A 25,725-nucleotide genomic window follows, 5' to 3' on the forward strand; every position below is an offset into this window, starting at 1 on the left:
TTTATCCTTAATCCTATTTCAAAATCAAATTTATAACGACGGACTGGAAAAGATTCAGCGTCACCTTTCCTTTTACTGTTTAGCATGTAATGTGAGGATTTCATCCCTGAGTCAGTTGAAAGCAACTTCTAACAGAAAGAGGAACATCACAGAAATAGACAAAAAAGAGCAACATTTCCACCTACAGGAACTAACGAGCACTCAGAATGAAACGTAAGTTTGATATATGTTCTCCCCAGAGAGAAAGCTTAGAGGCTTAGCTGAGAGGAAGGGGGGGGGGGTCCCATGCAGAACAGGAGGGGGCTGTCCCACTGGGACCACATTTGTGTATGATGTCTCAAACTATCTAGTGCATGGACTGTGGACCTGACTAGAGCTGTCAGCTTGTGGGCAGAAAAACCCAAAGGTGAAGGGTAGAGAATACTCACCTGGCCTTCCTAGATGGCCCATCTTTATAATACTGTCATCTTTATCCTTATATACAGCACAGAGAATATCTGTATCTGAGCAACTAAGATAAAGTTCTCTGGGTCAGAGACAAATATCTGGAAACTCTTTCACAGATCCTCAGATTCTATAGGGTTTCCCATATCCTTATACCTAGGCATTAACCTCAGCTCAGTTAGGGCCCCAAATACTTCCTCATGCTCACAGGTATACCAGGAATGGACTTCCTAACCCAGTCCTGACCTGTATCCCCCAGGTATTTCTATCATACATGAAAGTGAGATTTTTAAGAACTCTTAGCCCAGGGTCATTGAAAAGTCTCTAAAGCCCAGAGAGGAGGAATTGTTTCCCCAGACCATGTAGTAAGGAACATATTTTTCAGTACCTCACAGTTAATGGAACCCCTCCCTTCCATATCTGTATATATATTTTTTCTAGGCTCCACATTGAGATAATGTGTTCATTAACCTCACTGAAAAGGGGGGGAAATGAGAAAAATACATTGAAAAGGATGGTCATTGCAGATAGGACATATAGCCAAAAGGCCACAATTAAGGGTACACTGGTGCCTGATTCAGACTCACACATGAAGATGCAAATAAGGATAAAGGAATTCTCTGCCCCAGTTCTGTCACCTTCTGAGTTATCAGGATGATGAAGCCACAGAAACAATGGGAATAATGAATGTCTCAGTTGAATTAGCCAGGCCTTACCCTATATATATCATAAAGGAAACGTTTAGTAAAGTCAGATAGCTTCATTTCTATGAAAGCCTCAATGGTCCCTTAACTCCAGCACATCTTCCTCCTCCAAAATAGCCCTTTCCTCCTTATGCAGAACTCTGTTCAAATATTTTTATCCTTTTTCATATAAAGTCTGTTTATTTCTCCTTGTATGAACATCAGGGGAAGATAGCATTTTAATAATCATGAGTGAGATATTTTTAAAGTATATAAATATTTGCCTTTCCATTTAAAAATGATGTTTGAAGCTTTAAGATTAATGACTCAAAATACTAATATAAGTAGCTAAAGGAGTAATATGTGGGTTTGTTGATTTTAAATGATATATGAAGATCACAGGGAAAGACATTAATAGTACAATGGAACCATCCATTTTTTATTTCTATATTGAGCATTATTTTATCAAGGGAGTGACAGTTGAGGGGTTTCTGGAAGTTTTAGTCCACAGCATCCTTAGCATAAGAAACAACTCCTTCTGACTTCGGAAATTTTTTATACAAATATAAGGGAAGTAACCAACCACTGTCCATGAAGAAAACGATCTATTCAAGGCTATCTTGCATTTCAGTTTAGGTCCCAGAGATTGGGTAGCAATGTGTATTTTTAAATAAATAGATTAGGCATATTCCTTGCCAGGGAGCATCTTTGAAGAGCAATGGTTTCCTGGGCAGGAAATTAAGGCTAGAATGTTGGTGCCTCACACATGAAGATATGTAAGTTGAAGTAAGCAAGATTTGGAGGAAATGAATGAAAAACTATTGTGATGGTAGTATAGTTTTAGAAAGCTAAGAGGATGGTCTCCATTCTTGGAATTAATTTCTAAAACAATGAACTCTTAGAATAGTACGTGACCAATGTTTAACCCTCCTGACCCAGCACCCTGAAGAATCCCCGTGAAGAAAAGAAACAGAAGTAGCTAGAGGAGTCCTGTGGTGTGATCACTAGGTTTTCTGCTGAAGGTAAACAGAGTGCTCCCCTTTGCACTACATAGGCAACAGAGCTGCATTTCCTATTATCAGTTCCTCACTGTTTCTGTCTCCTTTTATGCTCTAAATGGCGGGGGCTGGAAGACTTACAATTTCCCACAATCACTTGCAGGAAGAAGCTGAGGTAAATTCCACCAATGATAGGTTCTCCTATTTAGGGGAGGTTTAGTTTTGCCGGGGCCTTTGCACTTGCCTGAAAATTGCTAGCCTTGGTGTTGGTGCATCCTTCAGAAGTGGTTTCCTGGGGTATTTGAAACTTTCTGATGAGGATTTTGTAAGCACTTGATTTCCTGTAGGAAACCACTTCCTGCTTTAAATACCTACGGGGCTTTTTGTTTGATGCCTGATTTTAGAACCCCAGGTCTCCTTGAATTCACTTAACCCTTAGAAAAATTACATTTCAGGAGCAGGACAATCAGGCTTTAGAGTTGTATCCTCTCACCCCAGAGTAGTGAAAGATGAAGAATAAAACGACATTTACGTTTTTTTCCTTCCTGGCTGCTTGACGATCAGCCGCCATTATGAACGACACGGTAACTATCCGCACAAGGAAGTTCATGACCAACCGACTACTTCAGCGGAAACAAATGGTCATCGATGTCCTTCATCCTGGGAAGGCAACAGTACCTAAAACAGAAATTCGGGAAAAACTAGCCAAAATGTACAAGACCACACCAGATGTCATCTTTGTGTTCGGATTCCGAACCCATTTTGGTGGTGGCAAGACAACTGGCTTTGGCATGATTTACGATTCCTTGGATTACGCAAAGAAGAATGAGCCCAAACACAGGCTTGCAAGACATGGCCTGTACGAGAAGAAAAAGACCTCGAGAAAACAGCGAAAGGAACGCAAGAACAGAATGAAGAAAGTCAGGGGGACTGCAAAGGCCAATGTTGGTGCTGGCAAAAAGTGAGCTGGAGATTGGACAACAGAAGGAATAAAGACTCTGCAGTGACTGTGTCTGTGGTGATTGTGCAGATTTTTCATGAGAGAGTTAATAAACTAAGACTTTTTACAAAAAAAAAAAAAAAAAAAAAAAAAAAAAAAAAACGACATTTACAAGGAATTTGTTGGGCAGGTAGACCAATGAGAGAGAGACAGACAGACACACAGACAGAGAGACAGAGACAGAGAGAGACAGAGTAAAAGGAATTATACGCAGGGGGGGTTGGGGAAAAAAAATTATACTCAATAAGAAATAATCAGAAACTTAAGAAACAAAACTACAAAAGAAATGCACAAGCCTAGAGATGAAGAAAACAAAAACTTTTGATACAATCAAGCTGTTAAGAAAAATCAATAAAATTTAATAAATAACATATTAAAAAAAGAACAATAAAAATAAAATGGAAAATAAAAAAGAAGAAATGTGCCCCCAGAAACCGCAGGAGCACCTATGAAGAGAAAAAGAATATACAAACATAGAAAGTGACACACCCCCCCAAAGAAACAGGTGCAGACAGAAAAGACCAACATCCCAGACACTTTGAATATCACCTTAATAGACATCCACACAGTTTTACAAACACCAAAATGAATGGTGATTTCAACAGCTCTTTATCACAAATTATAATTATTAGACAATGAAGGGACTTTCCCAGACTATTTTAACTTCCCACTCAATGTGGAAATTCCTCACCTAACAGTTCTGAAAGGTTGCACCGGATTTTTCTTTAATATTTCTACTGACAGTTTGTTTCACCTCAGAACAATCTATTTCATGTCTCCAGTCCAGGTATCTCTCTCCTCTTCTCCCCTCCTCTCCTCTATCCTCCCCTCCTTCCCTTCCCCCTACTCCTTCTTTCTCTGTCTCCCTCCCCCTCCTCCTCTTTCTTCTCCTGTCCATCCTTCCCCCGCCCCCTTTGCTTCCTCCGTGTCTCTCTCTCCCTGTCTTTCTCTTTCCGCCTCCCTCTCTCCCCACCCTCCTCCAGTTCCTTATATGCTTCTCCAACTAGAGATTCCAAGTAGATGCCTTAAAGACCCATCTGGATGAACGTACTGCACTTGGTCAAGAGAGGTGAACAGAGGTAAACAGGTAAACATGATAGGTAAAGCTGAGGGAGAATTATGTCTAGGAACTTACATGAAAAGAAAACCTGATGTGGGAGAGGAGCGATAAAAATTAGTTTCACTTGATAATAAAGAAGAAATGTTTGGGGGCCATGAAGCTTTGGGTAGAAAAAGAAAATCTATAGAAATTCCTTCTCTGGGCATCTGTCTCTGTGAAACCATGTTCCATTCCAAGATGGGAGAGAAGCATGGTGCTGATATAAGAAAACAGCACAATGTGGACAGAACATTTCAGAATGTTCAGATGAGTTTGCTACATGATCATGTTAGATGGAGAGAGAAAAGTCTCAGCTATGGTCCTGGATCAAGTGACCGCTTAGTCTTATAAGGACCATGAGTTTTTCTTCCCCTGCAAGAATGACTATATATGTTGCTTTAGGAGAATAAGATAATGTAAGTCACTCGCCTAGGATTTCACCTGGAAATAGGAAATTCTCTTGAGGTTTAAGTTGAGTAAAAACAGTTGAGTGTAAGAAGCTATCAGTTCAACAAAAAATTCCTGGTAGCACAGAACTTTTCTGAGAGTCTCAAAATATTTATTATCTTTTTTTCCAGTATAAACACAGATAATGAGGGTCTCAGAAGACCTCCCCCATCTGAGATAAGATGTCACAGGACTCCTTGCAGGCTTAGCCACTCTCAAACTGATGGCCCAGGGGCACAGATCTCAGCCTCAGAATCCCTGGGCTCTCTTGCTACCCTCACGAATAGTGGGGTATCTTCTCTCATCTCATCTTCCTGCCCTCCAAGAACTTCTGTCCTTGGTGACTCCAGGGGACAGCCTGAAACAAGAAGAAAAGTGTTGGATTCTACCTGTGACCCAGAAGAATGAGAACACTCATTTTAGAGAGCAGGAATAATGGAAGAGATGCAGACTGTAAAAATTTCTGTATGTCATCAGACACTCAGAACCATCCTGTCACGACAGGACTTTATGACTCTTGGCCCATAGTCTGGGGAAAACCTGTAACAAGAGATTACTATTTCTCAAGGTGAATATACAAGAAATGGGAAGGAGGAAATCACAGCTCCAAAACAGTCAGTCCTCAGTGACAGACCAACCTTTTCTTTGTGACTTGTCCTGACTTCTGAAATATCTATGCAGATAATCCCAAACTTTATAATGCTTGTTATATAAGGGAGTTGCTACATGAGCTATAAAAAAAAGTCAGTCTTCACCAGAAGGCTTACAACTTTTCACCTTACACAGAAAAAAGAAAACAACAGCTTTCTAATCTGCTAATTAAAAAATATTATGGCTGAAGCTCTCGTGCTTCTATCTCTAAGGTCCTATGAGTTTCTAAAGAAATCTGGATTAATGTGCTCCCCCATCTAACCCAAGAAACTCTATATCTGTAAGGAAGGTCAATCTAGTATATTAGGGGCAATGGCCCTCGTAATGTAAGAAATGTCACAAAATGTTCATATTCTGGCATTTCACCAGACACTCTATACTTTGGTTCACATGCAGAATTAGTGCAAAAATCGTTTGACCGTGCATGGAACTAATATTCAAGTTTGAGAAATATGGTCATAGAAACACCGCATCAGTGACTGAGAACAGGGGTGGAAGGGAGGTAACCACAGAAACCGAGATCTAGCCAGCCTCTGTGAGGACACAGAAATGCCTTGAAAAGGGCAAAGTTGACGTATGAGAGAGATAGGAACCCACTCAGATTTTCTACTCTCAGAAAGGACAGCTGTACTCTCCTTGGTCACTTAGAGAGGCCTAGGTGACAAACCTGTACCCCTCCACGAAGGAGATACCCACTTCACTCATTGCTGGAAAAGGAACAGTTTCAGACAAAGCCACTAATTTGACTTCTTTGAAATCATCACTTGGGGAATTGTGTTCTGACTTCGGACTCGAAGGCAGACAAGGGTCTCAAGGACAGTGGCAGAAGTGAAGTGCAACGTGAAATAGGGAAATGGAGACATTTATGCAGATGATTGTGAGTTACAGTGACTTCATGCGAAGTTTGGGGCAATTGACTTAAACTTTTCCAACTACAACAATAAAGTATATATTCTCATTTATATAATGGCAGTGTTGGGTTAGACGCTCTGGTTGCTTACAATTAAAACCATGTTCTACTTTATTTTACCTCAGAGAAACCCTGTAAAATAACCTTTTACAGACCAGGCATTTTAATTTTGTGAGAGGGAAACCTGGTCAGACTATCTGTAGGACATCTGACGTTCATATTGAAGGAGTGATAGGGTTGATTCAGAGAACTGAAGGAGTCCTCTCCCAGTGATGTCACAAGGGAGCCATAGAACAGCATGAAGAAGAAAGGAACTGCCCTTACCTGGAGAGGCAAGTCACCTGACATACAAAATCTGCAGGAATTAGGGCCAACAGGTGGTCAGAATGTTCCCTAGAAAAATGGACTTTCAGCCTCCCCAGGGTGTTTGTATGATGATCTATCCCATCACTTATCCCTATCACAATGACAACTTTTAACAAGTGCCTGGAGAAGAGGCACTTTTTCACTGTCTAGCATGAAAAAAAAAAAAAAAAGGTAGCTTAATCACTGAGTCACTCGAGAGGGAGAACCTTGATAAGAAGAGGAACATCACAAGTATAGATAGGTGAGAAAGAGAAACCTTTCCACATACAGGAGTCCCTACATCATAAACCTATGTTTATTATGAAGGTAATGAGGAGTTAATGAGAGCTCAGAAGCAGACATCTGCTTGAAAAGTGTTCTCGCTAGAGAGAAGACTCAGAAGTCTTAGGCTAAACAGAACACGAGGGGGATGTCTCACTGAGCCCAGATTTGAGTTTGGGATTCTCGGATATCTAGCACGTGAACTGTGGGAGTAACTATAGAGCTGTCAGCTTATGGCCATATGAACCCAAAGGCAAAGGGCAAAGAATACACACCTGGTCTTCCCAGATGATCCATCTTTATGCCATTGTTTTCTTTATCCTTATGGACAGCATTATGCAGAGAATACCTGCATCGGAGAAACACTAAGACAAAGCACACTGGGTCAGAGGTCATCTGGAAACTCCATATATCCCCAGGTTCCACAGGGTTCCTTAGATCCTTAAGCCTGGGCATTATGTAGGCTCAGACAGGGCCCCTGATACTTCCTCATACTCCAAAGGTACACCAGGAATGTTCTTAGCCCAGTCCTGACCCGTGTTACCCAAGTACTTCTATCACATATAAGATTATAATTCTAAGACCTTTAGCCCTGGGTCATTGAGACCTTGGGGATCAGAGAAGAGTAGACATTTTTCCTCGTGTTCCCCGCATTATAACATATTATATATATAACATATATCATATAATATGCGTATATAATATAACATATATAACATATTATATATAATATAACATATGTTATATATTATATAAAATATAACATGTAGTAATAACACCTTCTCCTCGCTCCATACACACGTTCCCTCATTATGGTTGGCCTGTGTCCTACAGCCCACCATGGTACTTACATTTCTTTACATGTTGGTCTATCTCAAGTAAAAAGGAAGAAAACATGACAAAGAGAAAAAATACAAAGAGCATAGCAAACAAGGCATAGAGCCAAGGAACACCATTTGGGAATAAGCTGGCCCCTGGTACAACTTCTGCCATGGAGGTCTGAGGACGCGGAACTCTCGGCCCAGCTCTCACCTCCTAGGTGATGAGGCTGATGAAGTCACAGCTTCCGGCACAATAGGACTCATGAAGGTCTGGATGGGGATTGGCCAAGCCTCGTCCTGTAACTGCTAGATAGAAACAAGTAATCTCAGGGAGCTTCACTTCCACCACAGCTCCACTGAACCCAAAATATTAGACAATCAGATTAGCTTGGCCAAGGTCAAACAGCTTGTGAGCAGCTGGTGTGGCACTGAAAGCTGGCCTGCTGAGTCCCAGCTCCAGGCCCTTTCCGGTGCCCACAGTGCTGCCTGCCTTGCTGCCTGCCCGGGCCTATGTTCCAGCCTGGCACGGATCTCAACTCCTCATTCTCTCCCTCACCCATGCCCAGCTCATTTGTCACCCAGCCCTTCTGTTGCTAGTTTGCATTTTTTCATTCTTTCAAGGAGAACTGCTTCTCTCTCTCCTGGGTCTGGGGTCAGGGCTCTCCTAGGGCTGGTAGTGAGAGGCTGGCAGGCCTGCTAGCTGGCCGCTCAGTGGTTACTTCCACTGCTGGGGCCCGTACTTGGATACCTCAGCACTGACCCCCCCGTGCTGCCTTCACCCTGTGCCTCCCTAGCCTCAAGGCCACCCCTAAGTAGAGGACTCACTTTCCTCTGCTTAGCTGGGCAGTAGGGGCTGCTGGGATGGCAACAGTAGACCTAAGAGTTAGAGGAGCCTGGGTCTCCCGTCTCTGCACTCCCAGGAGAGCCCGTCTCTTTCCCTAAAGCTTCCTGATTTAGGGCTCTCTGTGAAGGCCCAAAACGTACTGTGAGCTCCAGCCCCAGGGCCTCTGAGGGTCGATTTTACTACACATATTCAGAATGTCCCTCTCACTGCATCGGAACCATATCCATTCACAAAATGAAGAAACTATTTCCCTAGACTTCACAGCCCTAGAGCCAGTCTTACTCAGCAGAACAATGTCTAAATTGAAAAACCAAAAAAAGGACAGATTTTCCCTGCCACAGGGAACACTGTCTCACCACCACTCCCCCGTACACACAATGATCTCAATTCCTGGTCTGAACTCAACCTTCTCTAAGGTGACTGACCAGTGCAGACCCACTGACAAGATGCTAATGTGGTTCCACAGTCTTTGCCAGCTCCCAAGACTTCTTATGTACCATGTCCGGAGGCTTCATGCCTCATCTCCATCTGCATGAGTGTGTGTTTCCTCTCAAGGTCCACAAACCCCCTATTTCTCAACCAGAACAGCCAAGAGAAATCTCTGATACCAGGACACTGCCTAAGAACAAAAAATGCGCCCAGTGCACGATTGGATAAGAAATATGAGGTCTAAATACTGCTTCTCGTCCAACTGAGGAAATAAAATCCCAGGTGGAAAAGGCAAGGGTCATTATGGACTGGACCATCGGGAAATACTTTATGGAACATTAGAGAAGAAAAATAACCTTGAAGCAAATGCAACTGAAAGGAAATTATCTGTTGAGAATCAGAATGACTTCCTGATTCTAAGGGATGTAAACAGGAAGTGAAAATGCCTTTGTGCCTTTATTGGCTTTATTTTTGGCTGAGTCTCAGATATTAAAATTCTCTAAGTTTTTTTTTTAACTTATCAAGGTAAGAACTAATGTTTAAAAGCTGAAACAAAGAAAAAGTGTCCAGACTATTTTACTCTTATCTTTGCTAATAACTACACTGTAATAAAATCTACATGATTGTGTTGTTTTGTTTTGTGTTGACATCTTCACACAGAAAGGTTCACGTTTTTGGGTTAAAACAACACTCACTGGCTCCAGCACATCTTTCTCCTCCTAATAAAGCTCTTTCCTCCTTATGCAGAACTCTGTTCAATTTTCTATTCTTTTTCATATAAAGTCTGTTTATAACCCCTTGTGTAGGAAAAAAATCAGGAAAAATGCAATTTAAATAATCCTAAGTGAGGAGGATTTAAAAAAGCAATATAGCATTTGCCTTTATTCTTTTAACAAACCGGGGATTTTAAATCTGGAGTTTCATTTAATGATTCAAAATATAAATATAAGTAATTAAGGAGAACAAAGAACAAATAAGAACAAAGAACAAATACAGGAACAAAGAAGTTAAAGTAGTATAGGAAATGGTATAGGACATATATGCACTACCAAATGTAAAATCAATAGCTAGTGGGATGCAGCCACAGAGCACACGGAGATCAGCTCGGTGCTTTGTGACCACCTAGAAGGATGGGATAGGGAGGGTGGGAGGGAGGGAGACACAAGAGGGAAGAGATATAGGGATATATGTATATGTATAACTGATTCACTTTGTTATAAAGCAGAAACTAACACACCATTGTAAAGCAATTATACTCCAATAAAGATGTTAAAAAATAATAAAAGATATTGGGCTTCCCTGGTGGTGCAGTGGTTGAGAGTCCACCTGCCGATGCAGAGGACACGGGTTCGTGCCCCTGTCCAGGAGGATCCCACATGCCGCGGAGCGGCTGGGCCTGTGAGCCATGGCCGCTGAGCCTGCGCGTCCAGAGCCTGTGCTCCGCAACAGGAGAGGCCACAACAGTGAGAGGCCCGCGTACCACAAAAAAAAAATAATAATAATAATTAATAAATAAAAAGGTTTTAAAAAAATAGAATCTCTTTATATTTTATTTTCTTTAGAATTTTTTTCCAGATTTGTTGAGATATAATTAACATATAGCATTGTGTAAATGTAAGGTATACAACATAATGCTTTGATACATGTACATATTTTGAAATGATTACAATAAGTTTAGTAAAGGCTTCCACCACCTCACATAGTTACTTTTTCTTTCTTCTTGTGTTGAGAACATTTAAGATCTAGTGTGTAAGGGCAACTTTCAAGTACATAATATAGTATTGTTAACTATAGACACCATGTTGACATTAAATTCCCAGAACTTATTCATCTTATAGCTGGGGGTTTGTACCCTTTCACCACCATTTCTCCATTCTTCCACTCCCTCAGCCCCTGGGAACCATCATTAACTCTATTTTTAAGAGTTTAACTTTTTTTAGATTCCACAAATAAGTGATATCATAAAGTAGTTGTCTTTCTCTGTCTGGCTTATTTCAATTACCATAATGCCCTCAAGGTCCTTTCATGTTGTCACAAATGGCGGGATTTCCACCTTTTTTATGCCTGAATTATATTCCATTATATACATGTACATTCCATTCTCTTATCCATTCACCTGTTGATGAACACTTTAATTGTAGTTTCCATATCTTGGTCATTGTGAATAATGCTGCAATGAACATAGGAGTGAAGACATCTCTTTGAGATACTGATTTCATTTCCTTTGGATATACACCCAGAAGCTGGATTGCTGAATCATATGGTGGTTCTATTTTTAATTTTTTGAGGAACCTCCATACTCTTTCCATAATGGCTGCATCAATGTGCATTCCGACCAACAGTGCACAAGGGCTCCCTTTTCTTCTCAGCCTCACTAAAACTTGTTGTCTCTTGTCTTTTTGATGATAGCCACTCTAACAGGTGTGAGGTGATGTCTCATTGTGGTTTTGATCTGAATCTCCCTGATGATTAGTGATAGTATCTTTTCATGTATTGGGTTGGCCAAAAAGTTCATTTGGGTTTTTGTAACGTCTTATGGAAAAACCCAGACGAACATTTTGCCAACCTAACACCTCTTGGCCAGTTGTATGTCTTCTTTGGAAAAATGACAATTCAACTCCTTTGCCCATTTTTTAATTGGATTTTTTTTTTGGCTATTAAATTGTACGAGTTTTTAGTATAATTTAGATTCTAACCCCTTATCAGATTAGATGATTTGCAAATATTTTCTCCCACTCCATAGGTTGCCTTTTCAAGACCAGAGTCTACGAACATTTTCACTATGTTTTCCTCAAGGATTTTTACAGTTTCAGGTCTTATATGTAAGCCTTTAATCCATTTGTAGTTAATTTTAGTATAAGGATATAATATAGGGGTCCTGTTTTATTCATTTGCTTGTGAATATCAAGTTTTACCAACAGCATTTATCGAAGAGACAATTGCTTCCTAATTGAGTGTTCATGGCACCCTTGTCAAAAATTAGTTGGACACTTGTAAGAGAACAATTTCCAATAGAATGAACATAAATGACCCAACAATAGCATGCCAGTGGCTGTAGAAATTGGTAAGCCACTTAAAAAAAAAATCATTTGTTGAAACCTACAAAATATACACATATTATACCCTATAACCCAGAATATTCCAAAGAGTATACTCCTAAGAAAAACTTTCATCAATTTTGGGTAATAGTGGCTGATATGAATATCTTTTTATATGTATTTCGGTAGATAAACTCATTTTTTCTTCCCTATTATATAGCTCTGACACCAGTTCTACTTATAACAGCAAAAAACTAGAAATAATTCAATGTCCAAAATGCAAATAAATAGCGATAGAGACTTGCATTAGAATACTAGATAGCAATTTTTTAAAAAACTGCTACATGTAGTAACTTATTTGAATTTCACAGACATACTATTTTGTAAAAGAAGCCAGGCCAAAAGAAATTCTCACTGTTCAAACTGCTCAACCACAGGAAGAGCTAATCTATGTTGATAAAAGGTCGGTATATATAGTGGTAGGCAGGGAAAGCAGGCATGAGCGTGCCTTCTCTGGCGTAGAAAATATTCTTTATCTAGCAAATACATATATGGGTATATAGTTATGTATCCGTTCTTTAGTTGTACACTTAACATTTGTGAAATTTACTCTATGCAAGTTTATAACTCCATTAAAAAGTAAAATTAATATTGTACTAGGCTTTTTAAATGAGCTGGGGATTTTTTCCCTCTATTTTCTGCTGCTTCTCTTTTTTAAATTTAGGGGGGAGTTGAGGAAGATGGCGGAAGAGTAAGACACGGAGATCACCTTCTTCCCCACAGATACATCAGAAATACATCTACACGTGGAACTGCTCCTACAGAACACCTACTGAACGCTGGCAGAAGACCTCAGCCCTCCCAAAAGGCAAGAAACTCCCCATGTACCTGGGTAGGGCAAAAGAAAAAAGGAAAAACAGAGACAAAAGGATAGGGACGGTACCTGCACCTCTGGGAGGGAGCTGTGAAGGAGGAAAAGTTTCCACACACTAGGAAGCCCCTTCGCGGGCGGAGACTGCGGGTGGCGGAGGGAGAAACCTTCGGAGCCGCGGAGGAGAGCACAGCAACAGGGGTGCGGAGGGCAAAGCGGGGAGATTCCCGCACAGAGAATCAGGGCCGACAGGCACTCACCTGCCCGAGAGGCTTGTCTGCTCGTCTGCTCCCCCGCCGGGGCGGGCAGGGCTGGGAGCTGAGGCTCGGGCTTCGGTCGGAGCAGGGAGAGGACTGGGGTTGGCGGCGTGAACACAGCCTGCAGGGGGTTAGTGCGCCACGGCTGGCCGGGAGGGAGTCCGGGGAAAAGTCTGGACCTGCCGAAGAGGCAAGAGACTTTGTCTTGCCTCTTTGTTTCCTGGTGCACGAGGAGAGGTGATTCAGGGCGCCGCTTAAAGGAGCTCCAGAGACGGGCGCGAGCCGCGGCTACAAGCGCGGACCCCAGAGACAGGCATGAGAGGCTAAGGCTGCTGCCGCCGCCACCAAGAAGCCTGTGTGCGAGCACAGGTCACTCTCCACACCCCCCTTCCGGGGAGCCTGTGCAGCCCGCCACTGCCAGGGTCCCGGGATCCAGGGACAACTTACCCGGATGAACGCGGCGCGCCTCAGGCTGGTGCAACGTCACGCCTGCGCAACGTCACGCCGGCCTCTGCCGCCGCAGGCTCGCCCCGCCCTCCATGCCCCTCCCTCCCCGCCGGCCTCAGTGAGCCAGAGCTCCCGAATCAGCCGCTCCTTTAACCCCGTCTTGTCTGAGCAAAGAACAGACACTCTCCGGCGACCCACACGCAGAGGCGGGTCCAGATCCAAAGCTAACCCCGGGAGCTGTGCTAACAAAGAAAAGAAAGGGAAATCTCTCCCAGCAGCCTCAGGAGCAGAGGATTAAATCTCCACAATCAACTTGATGTACCTGCATCTGTGGAATACCTGAATGAATAGACAAGGAATCATCCCAAATTGAGGAGGTGGGCTTTGAGAGCAAGATATATTATTTTTTCCCCTTTTCCTCTTTTTGTGAGTATGTGTATGCTTCTGTGTGAGATTTTCTCTGTATAGTTTTGCTTTCGCCATTTGTCCTAGGGTTCTGTCTGTCCGTTTTTGTTTGTTTGTTGTTTTTTACTTTTTAAAAAAACTTTTTTCTTAATAATTATTTTTTATAATAACTTTATTCTACTTTATCTTACTTTATTTTATTTTATACTCTTTCTTTCTTTCTTTCTACTTTCTCTCTTTTATTCTGAGCGGTGTGGATGAAAGGCTCTTGGTGCTGCAGCCAGGCGTCAGTGCTGTGCCTCTGACGTGGGAGAGCCAACTTCAGGACATTGGTCCACCAGAGATCTCCCAGCTCCACCGTAATACCAAACGGCGAAAATTTCCCAGAGATCTCCATCTCAACACCAACACCCAGCTTCACTCACCGACCAGCAAGCTACAGTGCTGGACACCCTATGCCAAACAACTAGCAAGACAGGAACACAACCCCACCCATTAGCAGAGAGGCTCCCTAAAATCATAATAAGGCCACAGACACCCCAAAACACACCACCAGACTTGGACCTGCCCACTAGAGAGACAAGATCCAGCCTCAACCACCAGAACACAGGCATTAGTCCCCTCCACCAGGAAGCCTACACAACTCACTGAACCAACTTTAGCCACTGGGGACAGACACCAAAAACAATGGTAACTATGAACCTGCAGCCTGCGAAAAAGAGACCCCAAACACAGTAAGATAAGCAAAATGAGAAGACAGAAAAACACACAGCAGATGAAGGAGCAAGGTAAAAACCCACCAGACCTAACAAATGAAGAGGAAAAGGAATTCAGAATAATGATAGTAAAGATGATCCAAAATCTTGGAAGTAGAATAGAGAAAATGCAAGAAACATTTAACAAGGACCTAGAAGAACTAAAGAGGAAACAAGCAACGATGAACAACACAATAAATGAAATAAAAAATTCTCTAGAAGGGATCAATAGCAGAATAACTGAGGCAGAAGAACGGATAAGTGACCTGGAAGATAAAATAGTGGAAATAACTACTGCAGAGCAGAATAAAGAAAAAAGAGTGAAAAGAACTGAGGACAGTCTCAGAGACCACTGGGACAACATTAAATGCACCAACATTCGAATTATAGGGGTCCCAGAAGAAGAAGAGAGAAAAAAAGGGACTGAGAAAATATTTGAAGAGATTATAGTTGAAAACTTCCCTAATATGGGAAAGTAAATAGTTAATCAAGTCCAGGAAGCACAGAGTCCCATACAGGATAAATCTTTATGTATTTTGGATGTTAACCCTTATCAGAAAGATAGTTTGTAAATATTTTCTCCAATTCCATAGGCTGACTTTTCATTTTGTTGATGGTTTCCTTTACTGTGCAGAGGCTTTTTAGTTTTATGTAGCCCTACCTGCTTATTTTTGCTCTTGTTGCCTTTGCTTTTGGCATCAAATCCAAAAAATCATCACGAAGACTGATGTCAAGGCCTTTTTTTTTTTCTATTTTTTCTTCTAGGATTTTTATGGCTTCAGAACTTATGATCAAGTCTTTTATCTATTTTGAGTTAATTTTTGTGAATAGTGTAAGATAGTAGTCCAGTTTCATTCTTTTGCATGTAACTGTCCAGTTTTCTCAACACCATTAATTGAAAAGACTGTCCTTTCCCCATTGTATATTCTTGGCTCCTTTGTCAAAAACTAATTGACCATACAAATTTAGGTTTATTTCTGGGTTGTCTATTCTGTTCCATTGATCTCTGTGTCCATTTTTATATTAATACCATACTGTTTTTATTAATATGGCTCTGTAATATAGTTTGAAATCAGGAAGCATGACACCTCCAGCTTTGTTATTCTTCCTCAAGATTGCTTTGGTTATTCACGGTCTTTTGTGGTTCCGTGCAAATTTTAGGATTGTTTGTTCTGTATCTGTGAAAATTTCCATTGGAATTTTCATAAGGATTGCAGTGAATCTGCAACTGCTTTGGGTAGTATTGACATGTTAATAATATTAGATCTTCCAATCCATGAGCACCAAATATCTTTCCATTTATTTGTGTCTTCTTCAATATCTTAGAGTTTTCAATGTACAGGTCTTTCATCTCCTTGGTTAAATTTATTCCTAGATATTTTATTCTTTTGGTGCAATTGTAAATAGATTTGTTTTCTTAATTTCTCCTTATGGCAGTTTGTTGTCAGTGTATAGAAATGCAACTGATTTTTGTATATAGATTTTACGTCCTGCAACTTTACTGAGTTTATTATTCTAACAATTTTTTGGTAAAGTCTTTAGGGTTTTATGTAGTGTCAGTTTTGCCTCTTCCTTTCACATTTGGATGCCCTTATTTTCTTTCCCATCACAAACCATCCTCACACGTTTACTGGAGTTGAATCAAAAGAGAGAGACAGCTGGGGAGACAGGGGCAGGTAAGCCAAACAATGCCATTCTCCTGCATAAAAAACATTACTGGTTCATAATTAGCTATAGTAAAATTTCCAAAATTCAGTTATTTGCATTACTGTATAATGAACATCTCCACACCTGTATTCTAACTGTATAATCATTTAACCAATATTTTCTTTACATTTACTACCTTTTTAACTTATTTTGTTCAAAAATAAAACATACATTGCTACCAAAGATATCCATGAAAAAATGGAAAATTTTCTAAACAATCTGTACAGTTATTTTTTAAAACTGCCCATGCTCTACCTTAAATCAAAATTTGGGAAACAATAAGCTACACTAGGAAGCTCAAAGTCCTTAACTCAGTTTATGAAGCTCCATGTTTGGAATTTTAAATACTTTCTTTTTTCAGCCTCACTAACTATTTCCTTACAGTCTTTTTAGGAACAAGCAATATTGATCTGACCAGCATTCCCTAAACACATCAGATTCTTTTGCAATTTTGTGCTTTATACATGGTTCTTATCTCTGTAATGGCCCTCCTTACTCCCCAGTTCTTACCTTTTTCTCCCTCACTTCTCTCAGTGTTGAATAAGTTGTAGTATTTCCATTCACATCAATTATCAATTCAATAAGTTAAACTTGGTTGGTGTACTTATCAGATACTTAATGAGGTAGAATCCTACTAATATCTATCCTAATATCTATGTATTATTGACTTTGCACTGCTTAAAATAATTAAATTTAAAAATGAATAAATTTCTTATTTGAAAGAGTATATTTGCTTTTACTACATCTTTCAATAGGTGCATGTCTTGAATGAATGTTATCTGACCTTGCTATCACAATTACTTTTTCCAGAAATGGTAAAACTAGAGTTGATTCTGTCCTTGCGCACCACATATATCAAATACAAGAGAGAGACAGAAGCAACATTCTCTCCAGCTAACCAACACAAAGCTTTTGGAATCTCTAATGTCATTCAACCATCAAATGAGCATTAAGACAAATTCATTAATTGATGAGCCCAGTCTTTTTGCACATCAATTTTTTTTTTTTTTTTTGTGGTACACGGGCCTCTCACTGTTGTGGCCTCTCCCGTTGCAGAGCACAGGCTCCGGACGCGCAGGCTCAGCGGCCACGGCTCACGGGCCCAGCCGCTCCGTGGCATGTGGGATCCTCCCGGACCGGGGCACGAACCCGTGTCCCCTGCATCGGCAGGCGGACTCTCAACCACTGCGCCACCAGGGAAGCCCTTGCACATCAATTTTTACCTTTTTGTGTATCCTGCCAGAAAAGTTTGCCTGGATCTCTCCAAGTGGTAATAATTCTCTGGACCAGATCTAAGTTTTATTCCCTTGGCAGTGGCCCTAATTACATTATACAGAAAAGTTACCCAGGTTAGAGAACACTCAGTTGCCAATGAAAGGCAATAAGATTAAATGAGAAGGAAGACCTATTTACTAAATGAGGATCAGACTCTCTGCAGCATTATAGCAGCATAAAGCAAAGAGAAACCGTTTGATTGTGATCCAGAAGATCCTTTTGCTCTGAAGAGAGTTTGAAAGAATAACTTTGCACCACCTTCTGTGTGAGGACTCTTTTCCTGTCACTATCTCCTCCAACCTAAGTCTAAACCAACCCATTGATCCCATAGTCATCTCTGTGCCACAGTCAGGTAGATCAGTCTAGGACAATGGGAAACATAGAGAAAACCACATCCATTTTCTCTATTTAGATATAAGGTAAAATAGATAATTTGCAAATCTAAATCAATATCCAAACTAAATCAAAGAAAATGAAGTGGAGATCTGTAGGATAAAATTCTTGCCCCTCTACCCTCTATCAGTCAAGAAAAGAACAATGCAGGAATAAACGTCTAGCAGTTTTCACAAGAGGCTATGAAAATTATGTGACAGAACCAGGGTAAAAAGAGTAGAAAGACTAAAGAAATGTACCTTGTTAAACTGAGTGTTGATTTGGGTTTCTTATTGACTACAAATGGGTTAATTATTTGTGGGTGCCCAAAAGTTAGGATAAATAACTCATATCCATTGAGAAATGAGAAAGATTGTGTAAATAGGGTAGAAAGTCTACTCACCACTATGGAATCAGTATGTGGTTGAAGAAACAAGCAAAGAAGAAAGAAATGTTTATGTACATTTCTAGATATAAACAATAGGGAAGTTTAATTTTATGTTTTACTACCAAGTCATCTCCTCTATTAATAAAAGCAAAGTACTGGGCTTCCCTGGTGGCGCAGTGGTTGAGAGTCCGCCTGCCAATGCAGGGGACACGGGTTCGTGCCCCGGTCCGGGAAGATCCCACATGCCGCGGAGCGGCTGGGCCCGTGAGCCATGGCCGCTGAGCCTGCGCGTCCGGAGCCTGTGCTCTGCAACGGGAGAGGCCACAACAGTGAGAGGCCCGCGTACCGCAAAAAAAAAAAAAAACCAAATTACTCTGCCTTTTCCAGATTTCCCAACAATGATTTAAAATTGACGATCCTGAAGATTAAATTGCTCTCTCAAAACTTCAACACCAAACGATTAAAAGCGTTAGCATTCAGTAAAGTCTGGAGGTTCCCACTTACTTATATCCTGAACATTTAAATAAAGGTGACAACAGTTGCGTCCTTCAGCTTCACAAAAACTGGATTCATCCTTCTAAAAAACTGAGAGGAAAAATTATGCAAAACTGAGATTCCCAGTTCTGGACACACTAAAGAGATCAATCTGTTAAATCAAAACCCTCTACTTAATGACCATTAACATTGCTGCACAGAGAACACTAAGACCCACTGAGAATCACTGAACAGTTAAATGAAGACTATGGTTAACAGTAACTCATCAGCCACATACCAACGTCTATACTGAGAACATGACTCTTCTTCTAAAGACAAGTTTTAAACAAATTTTACACTTTCTGATAAAAGACTATGCTTATTAAACTCAATATATTCCATCCTTCATATAAGAAGGGGGTCTTATGTCCAGATAGACACGCTAGTTGAGCCAGACCACAAAGGTTACTCCAAATTTAAATATGACCCTCACTCTATTGCATTAAAAACTCAGAAACTAAGAGTATTAAGGGTATAGATCAGATCAAGGACATTGGATGAACAAGCATAAAAGAATCCCAGAATGACAGCTGTGCATGATATTATAGTAGGGTCTGGGAAAGATTTCTTAAAGATCAAATTGATAGAACATATAAGTGTCTGAATAGCTTGTAAAGTAACTTAAAGAATTAACACAGATTTGGGGGTAAAATCAGTGTTTAAGGTATCAAATCAAATAGAAAACAAAATAATATTTAAAAGGAAATTAAAACTGCAGGAAAAGAATTCATTATATACTACTTGAAAACTGGAAATAGAGTGTATAATCATAATAATGTAAATGATGAATATGAATCCACCAAAATTATAACTATTTTGGAGACTGGGAATATGGGAAGGGTTTAATGTGCAGGTAGAGAAGGTATTGGGAGTTAGAGAAGGTGAAAGTTGAAAGAAAGTGTGTTAAATCCTCATTTTCCGTAGTGGAAGGGCAAAAAATAAATGGACTAAAATAGAAAAAGAAAAGATATCATATAAATACATTGAGGAACATAACAAAAAACCAACAAAATGTGTTTTAAAGTGTTTGACATTCTTGGTGAGTGTTCAGAGAAGGCAGAAGAGAATACTAGCGATTTTGGCAAGAAGCCGTATTCAGCTTTTGACTCCTTAATAAAATTAACATATAAATATGATAAAAATACAAAACAATAAATGAAAAACCACGATTGTGTGCTTCAGCTCCATAGTATATCCGTTATTTCTTTAGGCATCATTGACCTAAATCCATATGCCTCTGGCAAGGAAAGAGTTAATGACAGGTCTGTAAATTGTCTGATTCCCTGTTCCAGGACATCAGGGCAGTGTTAACCTCAAATAGACCTCCTTAAAAATTTTCTGATGGGATTCGCTAGCTGGAAAATACACAAGGAAATTTTTATCTAAAAATATTTTAACAGCCTATAAACACTCAATTAAGATCAGTGATAAAAAATAAGCCTGGATTGATTTATGGAATATGGCTGACCAGACAATGGAAGTTAATCACTCTAACTGCCTACTAATTAACAATGTGTAAAAACTAAGAAACCTCAAATCTAAATGAATTCTTTTGACCTAATTTGTACCACCCACATAAAGTTCATCTGAATCCCAACATGAGAAAGGGTTATAAGGGAGCTATATCTACCTGTTTGACGTCCCTCTAAAGACAGATTCTCCATTTGTGCCTGCCTTTTCAGTAAATCTTGGTGTTGTTAAGTTCTATGATTCATTTGATTCATTTGACCCTTGTTTAATACTTCAAGCTCTGTGGTACTACTGTCTTAGAAGTTCACATGAAGTCAGGAATGCACTAAGCCTGAAGACTCAACAACTGCAGATTTACCGCTTTGGGTCAAGAAATCATTCCCAGGAGACTCAGTGACCCAAGAAGTCTGGTCCTCCCTGATTTGTAACTTATAGCTGCTGTCCCAAAGTAGAAAGAAATTAGTCATTAAAAATGACATTAAATTGTCATCCACAAACATGTTACTACATTAGCTCAGGTAGTGTAGCAGGATGTAGCCTTAACTGTGAGAAAGGAAGAAATCAGAAGAAAGTATGAAAGAGGACCAAGAAACAGGGGCTTTTAGGCATCCATCCAAGTAAGACTGCAGAGACAAAGGCAACCTTATAGAAAAGTTAATAATTGATTTTCTCCATCCTCTGGATTTCACAGATGCTTATGATCAAATATAGGAAGTTTGGGTTCTTTTTGACAATGAATTTGCATGGCTTTCCAAATTTTAGAATGCAGAGCGGCTTTTAACTCTTTTCTATATAGACTTTTCCAAGATTGGCAAACTGTAATATATATATATAGTAACAAGAAACCAGCTTAGCCTAGCCAAAGCATTCAGTAAAAATTACCAAGAATATACCACCATGCTGTCCACACTGTTAGCAGAATGGTACTTGAGAGGGTTGGGGAGGGCAGTCAGAAAGATGCAGCACAAAAAATTATGGTGCTAAATATAACGTCTCAGAGTGAAGGAATGCATGGAGGAAGAAAGGATTAAGATACTGAAACCCAGAGAAGAGTCGTTTGTAGAATCCAACTAGAAATCCAGAACCATTCTTTATTATATGAATTTACCAGAACGATTCCTTCAAGAACTTTTCCCATAAGAGAGAGTGGAGGAGAAAGCCCGTGGAAATCCTCGCATCACAAAACATACATTTTTTTTAAAGAAAGTGGTATTCTTCAAGTAGAAGGAAGGCAGATCCATGAATGGGATGGCTAATATCGTGGATGGACTATAGCTAAAACTGAATCTTCTCCTTCCTACCATAGGCTGCAGCCTGGGTAAACAACACAACCAATGAAACACCTGTACCAAATGGCACCAATACCAAAAGCTCGAGATGTTTTAGAAGAGGGTAGAAAAAGTGTCAAGTGAGAAATAAGAAGAATATAAACTGTGTGTTACAGAAATGGGGTGTTTCCATCCCTGCAACACAAGTTAATTGTGAAGAATAGAGAGCTCTGCCCTAAGAGTACTTCACTGGATGAAAGTGAGGAAGTTTGGGGGAGGCTAGGGTGAGGAATCTAGGCTGTAGCTTTCTGAAACCGACATGGCTTTGGACCAAATCCATTTCCTGATGCCCCAAGGATTTCTGAATATTTTTCGGTGAAATTTCCAGGAAGCAGTCCACCCTGGTCCCCATGCTAAGAAGATTTACAATTTTAATACCTTTAAGGAGAAGGCCAACACCTCACCTTACAGTTCTTCAATGACTTTGTCTCACCCACGAAGAGAGGGTCTCTGACCCTACATGTCCCTTCAGCCACTGTCTCTATCCCCTGATTCTTTTATTTTAATTGAAATACAATTGGCATATAACATTATATGAGTTTCAGGTGTACAACATAATAATTCAGTATACAGTAGTCTCCTCTTATTCTCAGGAGATACATTCTAAGACCCCCAGAGAATACCTGACACCATGGATAGTACCAAATCCTAAATAAACTGTTTTTTCCTATACATACGTACCTATGATAAAGTTTAATTTACAAACTAGGCACAGTAAGAGAATATCTGAATTGCAAACATCATTACTCTTGTGTTTGGAGCCATTATTAAGTAACATAAGCATTACTTAAACACATGCACGGTAATGCCAGGACAGTCCATTTGATACCTGAGATGGCTACTAAGTGACTAATGGGTGGGTAGCACATACAGCTGGATACACTGCACACAGGGTTGATTCACATCCCGGGGTTGGATGAAGCAGGAAGGTGCAAGATTTCATCACCCTACTCAGGATGGTACACAATTTGGGAATTCCCTGGAGGTCCAGCGGTTGAGGCTCCACGCTTCCACTGCAGGGGGCGTAGGTTCCATCCTTGGTAGGGGTACTAAGGATCCCACAAACCATGTAGCATGGCCAAAAAAAAAAAAAAAAAAAAAGAATAGCACACAATTTAAAACTTAAGAATTATTTATTTATGGAATTTTCCATTTAGTATTTTCAGACCAAAGTTGACCATGGGTAACTGAAACTCGGGAAAGCAAGACTGCAGATAATAGGGGACTACTGAATGTATATGTTGCAAAAGGATCACCATGAGTCTAGTTAACATCCATCACACTGTAGTTACAATTTTTTTTTCTTGTTTGTTTATTTAATTCGTTGGCCGAACTGTGAGGCATGTGGGATCTTAGTTCCCCTACCAGGGATTGAACCATTGTCCCCTGCATTGGAAGCGCAGAGTCCTAAACACTGGACTGCCAGGGAAGTCCCCAGTTTTTTTCCTTGTGATGAGAACTTTTAAGATCTACTCTCTTAGCAACTGTCCAAATACACAATACAGTATCATTAACTATAGTCACCGAATCCATGGGGTCCTCAGCCCTCTTGAGCAGCCTGACTTAGCCCAGCGAAGCCTCAATACCCAGGCTCTCCATACCCAGAAGCTTCTGCTCCTCCCAATATAACATTTCCCCATCGTAAAAAAAACCAGGAACTCTTTTTTTCCAGCTTTTTAGACATATAATTGACATATTTGTAAGTTTAAGGTATAAAATATGATAACTTGAAACATGTAAATATTGCAAAACGATTAGTACAATAACTACCATTTTTCATTTTCTGGTTATAACTTTCAAGATCTACTCTATTAGAGCAGCTTTCAAGTGTATAATACAGTATTGTTACTATAGTCACCATACTGTCCGCTGGATTCCCAGAACTTATTCATCTTACAAAGGGAAGCTTCTATCCTTTTACCAACATCTCCACATTTCCCCCAACCCCAGCTCCTGTCAGCTAATATTCTCCTCTCTGTTTCTACAAGTTTGGCTTTTTCAGATTCCACATATAAGTGAGATCGTACAGTATTTGTCTTTCTCTATCTGACTTATTGCATTAGCACAACGCCCTCAAAGTCCCACCATTTTGTCTCAAATAGCAGGATTTCCTTTTTTATGGCTGAGTAATATTCCACTCTGTGTGTGTATACACATATACATATACATATATATATATATATACACACACATATGTGTATATATAGTCCTTACAATCCTTCCAACGATGGACACTCAGGTTGTTTCCATGTCTTGGCTATTATGAATTATGCTGCAATGAACATGGAGTTGCAGATGTCGCTGCAAAATAATAATTTCGTTTCCTTTGAACATATACCCAGAAGTGAGATTACTGGATATGATCATTCTATTTTTATTTTTTTGAGGAACCGCCATACCGTTTTCCACAGTGACTGCAACAGATTACTTTCCCACCAAAAGTGCTTAAGGGTTCCCTGTCTCCAAATCCTCACCAACACTTATCTCTTACCTTTTTTTCCTGTGTTTTTGATGATAGCTATTCTAACAATGTGAGATGATATCTCATTGTGATTTAATGTACATTTCCCTGATGATTAGTGATGTTGAGCATCTTTTCATGTACCTGTTGGTTATTTGTATGTCTTTTTCTGGAAAAATGTCTATTCAGGTCCTCTGACTCAGTTTTTTTATTTTTTGGTGTTTTTTTTTTTTTTTTTTTTTTTTTGACTATGTTGGGTCTTCGTTGCTGCGCACAGGCTTTCTCTAGTTGTGGTGAGCGGGGGCTACTCTTCGTTGCGGTGCGCGGGCTTCCCATTGTGGTGGCTTCTCTTGTTGCGGAGCACAGGCTCTAGGTGCACAGGCTTCAGTAGTTGTGGCTCGCAGGTTCTAGAGTGCAGGCTCAGTAGTTGTGGTGCACGGGCTTAGTTGCTCTGTGGCATGTGTGATCTTCCAGGACCAGGGCTCGAACCTGTGTCCCCTGTATTGGCAGGCGGATTCCCAACCACTGTGCCACCAGGGAGGCCCTTTGCCTGTTTTTTTTTTTTTTTTTCCTCCGGTACGCGGGCCTCTCACTGTTGTGGCCTCTCCCGTTGCGGAGCACAGGCTCCGGACGCTCAGGCTCAGCCGCCATGGCTCACGGGCCCAGCCGCTCCGCGGCATGTGGGATCCTCCCGGACCAGGGCACGAACCCGTGTCCCCTGCATCGGCAGGCGGACTCTCAACCACTGCGCCACCAGGGAAGCCCCCTTTGCCTGTTTCTTAATCAGGTTTTTTGTTTTTGCCATTCAGTTGTATTAGCTCCTTATATATTTTGGATATTTACCTGTTGTCAGATATATGGTCTGAAAATATACTCCTCCATCACAGAAGTTGCCTTTTCATTTTGTTAATAGCTCTTTTGCTGTGCAGAAGCTTTTTAGTTGGATGCAGTCCCACTTGATTTATGCTTTTGTGCTTCTGCTTTTGTATCACTTCCAGAAAATCATTGCCAAGACCAATGCTATAGTGTTTTCCCGTTTTCTTTTAGGATTTTACAGTTTCAGGTCTTACATTTAAGTCTTTAATACATTTCAAGTCAATGTGTGTGGATTAAGATAGGGGTACAATTTCATTCTTTTACATGTGATTATCCAGCTTTCCCAACGACATTTGTTGAAGAGACTATCCTTTCCCCATTGACAATTCTTGGCCTCCTGATTATAGTGTAATCTATTTCTCCCTTTAGAGGTGCGAGTACTTGCTTTTATATTTACGTGCTCTGATGCTGGGTGCATATATATTGATTATTGTTACATCCTCTTGATAAACTGAACCCTTTATCATTATACAATGACCATCTCTGTCTCTTTTTACAGCTTTTGAAATAAAGCCTATTTTGTCTGATATAAGACCCCTGCTCTCTTTTGGTTTCTATTTCCACGGAATATCATTTTCCATCTATTTA

At 40.3% G+C, this 25,725-nt stretch overlaps 1 long non-coding RNA gene and 1 pseudogene across 6 annotated transcripts; one reads left to right on the top strand and one right to left on the bottom strand.

Annotated features, from left to right (window-relative positions):
• The first annotated feature begins 2,658 nt into the window (after positions 1–2,658).
• Positions 2,659–3,137, top strand: LOC117314292 (small ribosomal subunit protein eS24 pseudogene; annotated as a pseudogene).
• Positions 3,138–4,761: 1,624 nt separating this feature from the next.
• LOC109548455 (uncharacterized) lies at positions 4,762–13,582 on the bottom strand. 6 transcript variants are annotated; one of them, XR_012324536.1, is made up of 4 exons: positions 13,567–13,582; positions 7,892–7,986; positions 7,135–7,224; positions 4,762–5,029 (listed from the first exon to the last, which is right to left on the bottom strand). It is a non-coding gene; the product is annotated as an uncharacterized lncRNA (long non-coding RNA). The 6 variants fall into 6 exon arrangements; XR_004529041.2 differs by lacking the exon at positions 13,567–13,582 and adding an exon at positions 13,123–13,544 and having other exon boundaries at positions 7,892–7,983; XR_004529039.2 differs by lacking the exon at positions 13,567–13,582 and adding an exon at positions 13,123–13,543.
• Between the last annotated feature and the right edge of the window lie 12,143 nt (positions 13,583–25,725).

The sequence above is a fragment of the Tursiops truncatus genome, chromosome 11, assembly GCF_011762595.2.
Source record: "Tursiops truncatus isolate mTurTru1 chromosome 11, mTurTru1.mat.Y, whole genome shotgun sequence".
Taxonomy (NCBI): Eukaryota; Metazoa; Chordata; class Mammalia; order Artiodactyla; family Delphinidae; genus Tursiops; species Tursiops truncatus.